Below are 7,769 nucleotides of genomic sequence, written 5' to 3'. Positions count from 1 at the left end.
CTTCAACAAAAGCAATGTCACAACAATATACGGAAGTTAAGTATGTTATATTGAAACGGTTTACTGCTTCAAACAAAAGCAATGTCACAACAATATACGGAAGTTAAGTATGTTATATTGAAACGGTTTACTGCTTCAACAAAAGCAATGTCACAACAATATACGGAAGTTAAGTATGTTATATTGAAACGGTTTACTGCTTCAACAAAAGCAATGTCACAACAATATACGGTAGTTAAGTATGTTATATTGAAACGGTTTACTGCTTCAACAAAGAGCAATGTCACAACAATATACGGTAGTTAAGTATGTTATATTGAAACGGTTTACTGCTTCAACAAAGAGCAATGTCACAACAATATACGGTAGTTAAGTATGTTATATTGAAACGGTTTACTGCTTCAACAAAGAGCAATGTCACAACAATATACGGAAGTTAAGTATGTTATATTGAAACGGTTTACTACTTCAACAAAGAGCAATGTCACAACAATATACGGTAGTTAAATATGTTATATTGAAACAGTTTACTGCTTCAACAAAGAGCAATGTCACAACAATATACGGAAGTTAAGTATGTTATATTGAAACGGTTTACTGCTTCAACAAAGAGCAATGTCACAACAATATACGGTAGTTAAGTATGTTATATTGAAACAGTTTACTGCTTCAACAAAGAGCAATGTCACAACAATATACGGAAGTTAAGTATGTTATATTGAAACGGTTTACTACTTCAACAAAGAGCAATGTCACAACAATATACGGAAGTTAAGTATGTTATATTGAAACGGTTTACTGCTTCAACAAAGAGCAATGTCACAACAATATACGGAAGTTAAGTATGTTATATTGAAACGGTTTACTGCTTCAACAAAAAGCAATGTCACAACAATATACGGAAGTTAAGTATGTTATATTGAAACGGTTTACTGCTTCAACAAAGAGCAATGTCACAACAATATACGGAAGTTAAGTATGTTATATTGAAACGGTTTACTGCTTCAACAAAGAGCAATGTCACAACAATATACGGAAGTTAAGTATGTTATATTGAAACGGTTTACTGCTTCAACAAAGAGCAATGTCACAACAATATACGGTAGTTAAGTATGTTATATTGAAACGGTTTACTGCTTCAACAAAGAGCAATGTCACAACAATATACGGAAGTTAAGTATGTTATATTGAAACGGTTTACTGCTTCAACAAAGAGCAATGTCACAACAATATACGGAAGTTAAGTATGTTATATTGAAACGGTTTACTGCTTCAACAAAGAGCAATGTCACAACAATATACGGTAGTTAAGTATGTTATATTGAAACGGTTTACTGCTTCAACAAAGAGCAATGTCACAACAATATACGGTAGTTAAGTATGTTATATTGAAACGGTTTACTTCTTCAGAAAAAACTATTTTACAACAATATATGGAAGTTAAGTATGTTATATTCAAACGGTCTACTACTTCAACAAAAGGAAATGTCACAACAATATACGTTAGTTAAGTATGTTATATTGAAACGGTTTACTGCTTCAACAAAGAGCAATGTCACAACAATATACGGAAGTTAAGTATGTTATATTGAAACGGTTTACTGCTTCAACAAAGAGCAATGTCACAACAATATTCGGTAGTTAAGTATGTTATATTGAAACGGTTTACTGCTTCAACAAAAAGCAATGTCACAACAATATACGGTAGTTAAGTATGTTATATTGAAACGGTTTACTGCTTCAACAAAGAGCAATGTCACAACAATATACGAAAGTTAAGTATGTTATATTGAAACGGTTTACTGCTTCAACAAAAAGCAATGTCACAACAATATACGGTAGTTAAATATGTTATATTGAAACAGTTTACTGCTTCAACAAAGAGCAATGTCACAACAATATACGGTAGTTAAGTATGTTATATTGAAACGGTTTACTGCTTCAACAAAAAGCAATGTCACAACAATATACGGTAGTTAAGTATGTTATATTGAAACGGTTTACTGCTTCAACAAAGAGCAATGTCACAACAATATACGGTAGTTAAATGTGTTATATTGAAACAGTTTACTGCTTCAACAAAAAGCAATATCACAACAATATACGGAAGTTAAGTATGTTATATTGAAACGGTTTACTGCTTCAACAAAGAGCAATGTCACAACAATATACGGAAGTTAAGTATGTTATATTGAAACAGTTTACTGCTTCAACAAAGAGCAATGTCACAACAATATACGGAAGTTAAGTATGTTATATTGAAACGGTTTATTGCTTCAACAAACAGCAATGTCACAACAATATACGGAAGTTAAGTATGTTATATTGAAACGGTTTACTGCTTCAACAAAGAGCACTGTCACAACAATATACGGTAGTTAAGCACGTTATATTGAAACGGTTTACTACTTTACCAAAGAGCAATGTCACAACAATATACGAAAGTTAAGTATGTTTTATTGAAACGGTTTACTACTTCAACAAAAGGCAATGTCACAACAATATACGGAATTTAAGTATGTTATATTGAAACGGTTTACTGCTTCAACAAAGAGCAATGTCACAACAATATTCGGTAGTTAAGTATGTTATATTGAAACGGTTTACTGCTTCAACAAAGAGCACTGTCACAACAATATACGGTAGTTAAGCACGTTATATTGAAACGGTTTACTACTTTACCAAAGAGCAATGTCACAACAATATACGAAAGTTAAGTATGTTATATTGAAACGGTTTACTACTTCAACAAAAGCAATGTCACAACAATATACGGTAGTTAAATATGTTATATTGAAACAGTTTACTGCTTCAACAAAAAAGCAATGTCACAACAATATACGGAAGTTAAGTATGTTATATTGAAACGGTTTACTGCTTCAACAAAGAGCAATGTCACAACAATCACGGTAGTTAAGTATGTTATATTAGTTTAGCTTAATGTATGTTATATTGAAACGGTTTACTGCTTCAACAAAGAGCAATGTCACAACAATATACGGTAGTTAAGTATGTTATATTGAAACAGTTTACTGCTTCAACAAAGAGCAATGTCACAACAATATACGGAAGTTAAGTATGTTATATTGAAACGGTTTACTGCTTCAACAAAAGCAATGTCACAACAATATACGGAAGTTAAGTATGTTATATTGAAACGGTTTACTGCTTCAACAAAAGCAATGTCACAACAATATACGGAAGTTAAGTATGTTATATTGAAACGGTTTACTGCTTCAACAAAGAGCAATGTCACAACAATATACGGAAGTTAAGTATGTTATATTGAAACGGTTTACTGCTTCAACAAAGAGCAATGTCACAACAATATACGGAAGTTAAGTATGTTATATTGAAACGGTTTACTGCTTCAACAAAGAGCAATGTCACAACAATATACGGAAGTTAAGTATGTTATATTGAAACGGTTTACTGCTTCAACAAAGAGCAATGTCACAACAATATACGGAAGTTAAGTATGTTATATTGAAACGGTTTACTACTTCAACAAAAAGCAATGTCACAACAATATACGGAAGTTAAGTATGTTATATTGAAACGGTTTACTGCTTCAACAAAGAGCAATGTCACAACAATATACGGTAGTTAAGTATGTTATATTGAAACGGTTTACTGCTTCAACAAAGAGCAATGTCACAACAATATACGGAAGTTAAGTATGTTATATTGAAACGGTTTACTGCTTCAACAAAGAGCAATGTCACAACAATATACGGTAGTTAAGTATGTTATATTGAAACGGTTTACTACTTCAACAAAGAGCAATGTCACAACAATATACGGTAGTTAAGTATGTTATATTGAAACGGTTTACTACTTCAACAAAGAGCAATGTCACAACAATATACGGAAGTTAAGTATGTTATATTGAAACGGTTTACTGCTTCAACAAAGATCAATGTCACAACAATATACGGAAGTTAAGTATGTTATATTGAAACAGTTTACTGCTTCAACAAAGAGCAATGTCACAACAATATACGGAAGTTAAGTATGTTATATTGAAACGGTTTACTGCTTCAACAAAGAGCAATGTCACAACAATATACGGTAGTTAAGTATGTTATATTGAAACAGTTTACTGCTTCAACAAAGAGCAATGTCACAACAATATACGGTAGTTAAGTATGTTATATTGAAACGCTTTACTGCTTCAAAAAAGAGCAATGTCACAACAATATAGTGAAGTTAAGTATGTTATATTGAAACGGTTTACTGCTTCAACAAAAAGCAATGTCACAACAATATACGGAAGTTAAGTATGTTATATTGAAACAGTTTACTGCTTCAACAAAGAGCAATGTCACAACAATATACGGAAGTTAAGTATGTTATATTGAAACGGTTTACTACTTCAACAAAGAGCAATGTCACAACAATATACGGTAGTTAAGTATGTTATATTGAAACGGTTTACTGCTTCAACAAAGAGCAATGTCACAACAATATACGGAAGTTAAGTATGTTATATTGAAACGGTTTACTGCTTCAACAAAGAGCAATGTCACAACAATATACGGTAGTTAAGTATGTTATATTGAAACGGTTTACTGCTTCAACAAAGAGCAATGTCACAACAATATACGGAAGTTAAGTATGTTATATTGAAACGGTTTACTGCTTCAACAAAGAGCAATGTCACAACAATATACGGTAGTTAAGTATGTTATATTGAAACAGTTTACTGCTTCAACAAAGAGCAATGTCACAACAATATACGGAAGTTAAGTATGTTATATTGAAACGGTTTACTGCTTCAACAAAGAGCAATGTCACAACAATATACGGTAGTTAAGTATGTTATATTGAAACGGTTTACTGCTTCAACAAAGAGCAATGTCACAACAATATACGGTAGTTAAATATGTTATATTGAAACGGTTTACTGCTTCAACAAAAAGCAATGTCACAACAATATACGGAAGTTAAATATGTTATATTGAAACGGTTTACTGCTTCAACAAAAAGCAATGTCACAACAATATACGGTAGTTAAGTATGTTATATTGAAACGGTTTACTGCTTCAACAAAGAGCAATGTCACAACAATATACGGAAGTTAAGTATGTTATATTGAAACAGTTTACTGCTTCAACAAAGAGCAATGTCACAACAATATACGGAAGTTAAGTATGTTATATTGAAACGGTTTACTGCTTCAACAAAGAGCAATGTCACAACAATATACGGTAGTTAAATATGTTATATTGAAACAGTTTACTGCTTCAACAAAGAGCAATGTCAAGTTAAATATGTTATATTGAAACGGTTTACTGCTTCAACAAAACAATGTCACAACAATATACGGAAGTTAAGTATGTTATATTGAAACGGTTTACTACTTCAACAAAGAGCAATGTCACAACAATATACGGTAGTTAAGTATGTTATATTGAAACGGTTTACTGCTTCAACAAAAGCAATGTCACAACAATATACGGAAGTTAAGTATGTTATATTGAAACGGTTTACTGCTTCAACAAAGAGCAATGTCACAACAATATACGGTAGTTAAGTATGTTATATTGAAACGGTTTACTGCTTCAACAAAGAGCAATGTCACAACAATATACGGAAGTTAAGTATGTTATATTGAAACGGTTTACTGCTTCAACAAAGAGCAATGTCACAACAATATACGGAAGTTAAGTATGTTATATTGAAACGGTTTACTGCTTCAACAAAGAGCAATGTCACAACAATATACGGTTTAGTTCAACAAAAAGCAATGTCACAACAATATAAGTATGTTATATTGAAACGGTTTACTGCTTCAACAAAGAGCAATGTCACAACAATATACGGTAGTTAAGTATGTTATATTGAAACGGTTTACTACTTCAACAAAGAGCAATGTCACAACAATATACGGAAGTTAAGTATCTTATATTGAAACGGTTTACTGCTTCAACAAAAGCAATGTCACAACAATATACGGTAGTTAAGTATGTTATATTGAAACGGTTTACTGCTTCAACAAAGAGCAATGTCACAACAATATACGGAAGTTAAGTATGTTATATTGAAACGGTTTACTGCTTCAACAAAGAGCAATGTCACAACAATATACGGAAGTTAAGTATGTTATATTGAAACGGTTTACTGCTTCAACAAAGAGCAATGTCACAACAATATACGTTAGTTAAGTATGTTATATTGAAACGGTTTACTGCTTCAACAAAGAGCAATGTCACAACAATATGCGGTAGTTAAGTATGTTATATTGAAACAGTTTACTGCTTCAACAAAGAGCAATGTCACAACAACATACGGAAGTAAAGTATCTTATATTGAAACGGTTTACTGCTTCAACAAAGAGCAATGTCACAACAATATACGGAAGTTAAGTGTGTTATATTGAAACAGTTTACTGCTCAAGAAAGAGCAATGTCACAACAACATACGGAAGTTAAGTATGTTATATTGAAACGGTTTACTACTTCAACAAAGAGCAATGTCACAACAATATACGGTAGTTAAGTATGTTATATTGAAACGGTTTACTGCTTCAACAAAGAGCAATGTCACAACAATATACGGAAGTTAAGTATGTTATATTGAAACGGTTTACTGCTTCAACAAAGAGCAATGTCACAACAATATACGGAAGTTAAGTATGTTATATTGAAACGGTTTACTGCTTCAACAAAGAGCAATGTCACAACAATATACGGAAGTTAAGTATGTTATATTGAAACGGTTTACTACTTCAACAAAGAGCAATGTCACAACAATATACGGTAGTTAAATATTTTATATTGAAACAATTTACTGCTTCAACAAAGAGCAATGTCACAACAATATAGTGAAGTTAAGTATGTTATATTGAAACGGTTTACTGCTTCAACAAAAGCAATGTCACAACAATATACGATAGTTAAGTATGTTATATTGAAACAGTTTACTGCTTCAACAAAGAGCAATGTCACAACAATATACGGAAGTTAAGTATGTTATATTGAAACGGTTTACTGCTTCAACAAAAGCAATGTCACAACAATATACGGAAGTTAAGTATGTTATATTGAAACGGTTTACTGCTTCAACAAAGAGCAATGTCACAACAATATACGGTAGTTAAGTATGTTATATTGAAACGGTTTACTGCTTCAACAAAGAGCAATGTCACAACAATATACGGTAGTTAAGTATGTTATATTGAAACGGTTTACTGCTTCAACAAAGAGCAATGTCACAACAATATACGGTAGTTAAGTATGTTATATTGAAACGGTTTACTGCTTCAACAAAGAGCAATGTCACAACAATATACGGAAGTTAAGTATGTTATATTGAAACAGTTTACTGCTTCAACAAAGAGCAATGTCACAACAATATACGGTAGTTAAGTATGTTATATTGAAACGGTTTACTGCTTCAACAAAGAGCAATGTCACAACAATATACGGAAGTTAAGTATGTTATATTGAAACGGTTTACTGCTTCAACAAAGAGCAATGTCACAACAATATACGGAAGTTAAGTATGTTATATTGAAACGGTTTACTGCTTCAACAAAAGCAATGTCACAACAATATACGGAAGTTAAGTATGTTATATTGAAACGGTTTACTGCTTCAACAAAAGAGCAATGTCACAACAATATACGGAAGTTAAGTATGTTATATTGAAACGGTTTACTGCTTCAACAAAGAGCAATGTCACAACAATATACGGTAGTTAAGTATGTTATATTGAAACGGTTTACTGCTTCAACAAAAAGCAATGTCACAACAATATACGGTAGT

Source organism: Tachypleus tridentatus, unplaced genomic scaffold (genome assembly GCF_004210375.1).
Source record: "Tachypleus tridentatus isolate NWPU-2018 unplaced genomic scaffold, ASM421037v1 Hic_cluster_2, whole genome shotgun sequence".
Taxonomy (NCBI): Eukaryota; Metazoa; Arthropoda; class Merostomata; order Xiphosura; family Limulidae; genus Tachypleus; species Tachypleus tridentatus.
The sequence above is the reverse complement of the archived record's forward strand: the minus strand, read 5'-3'. Positions refer to the sequence as shown.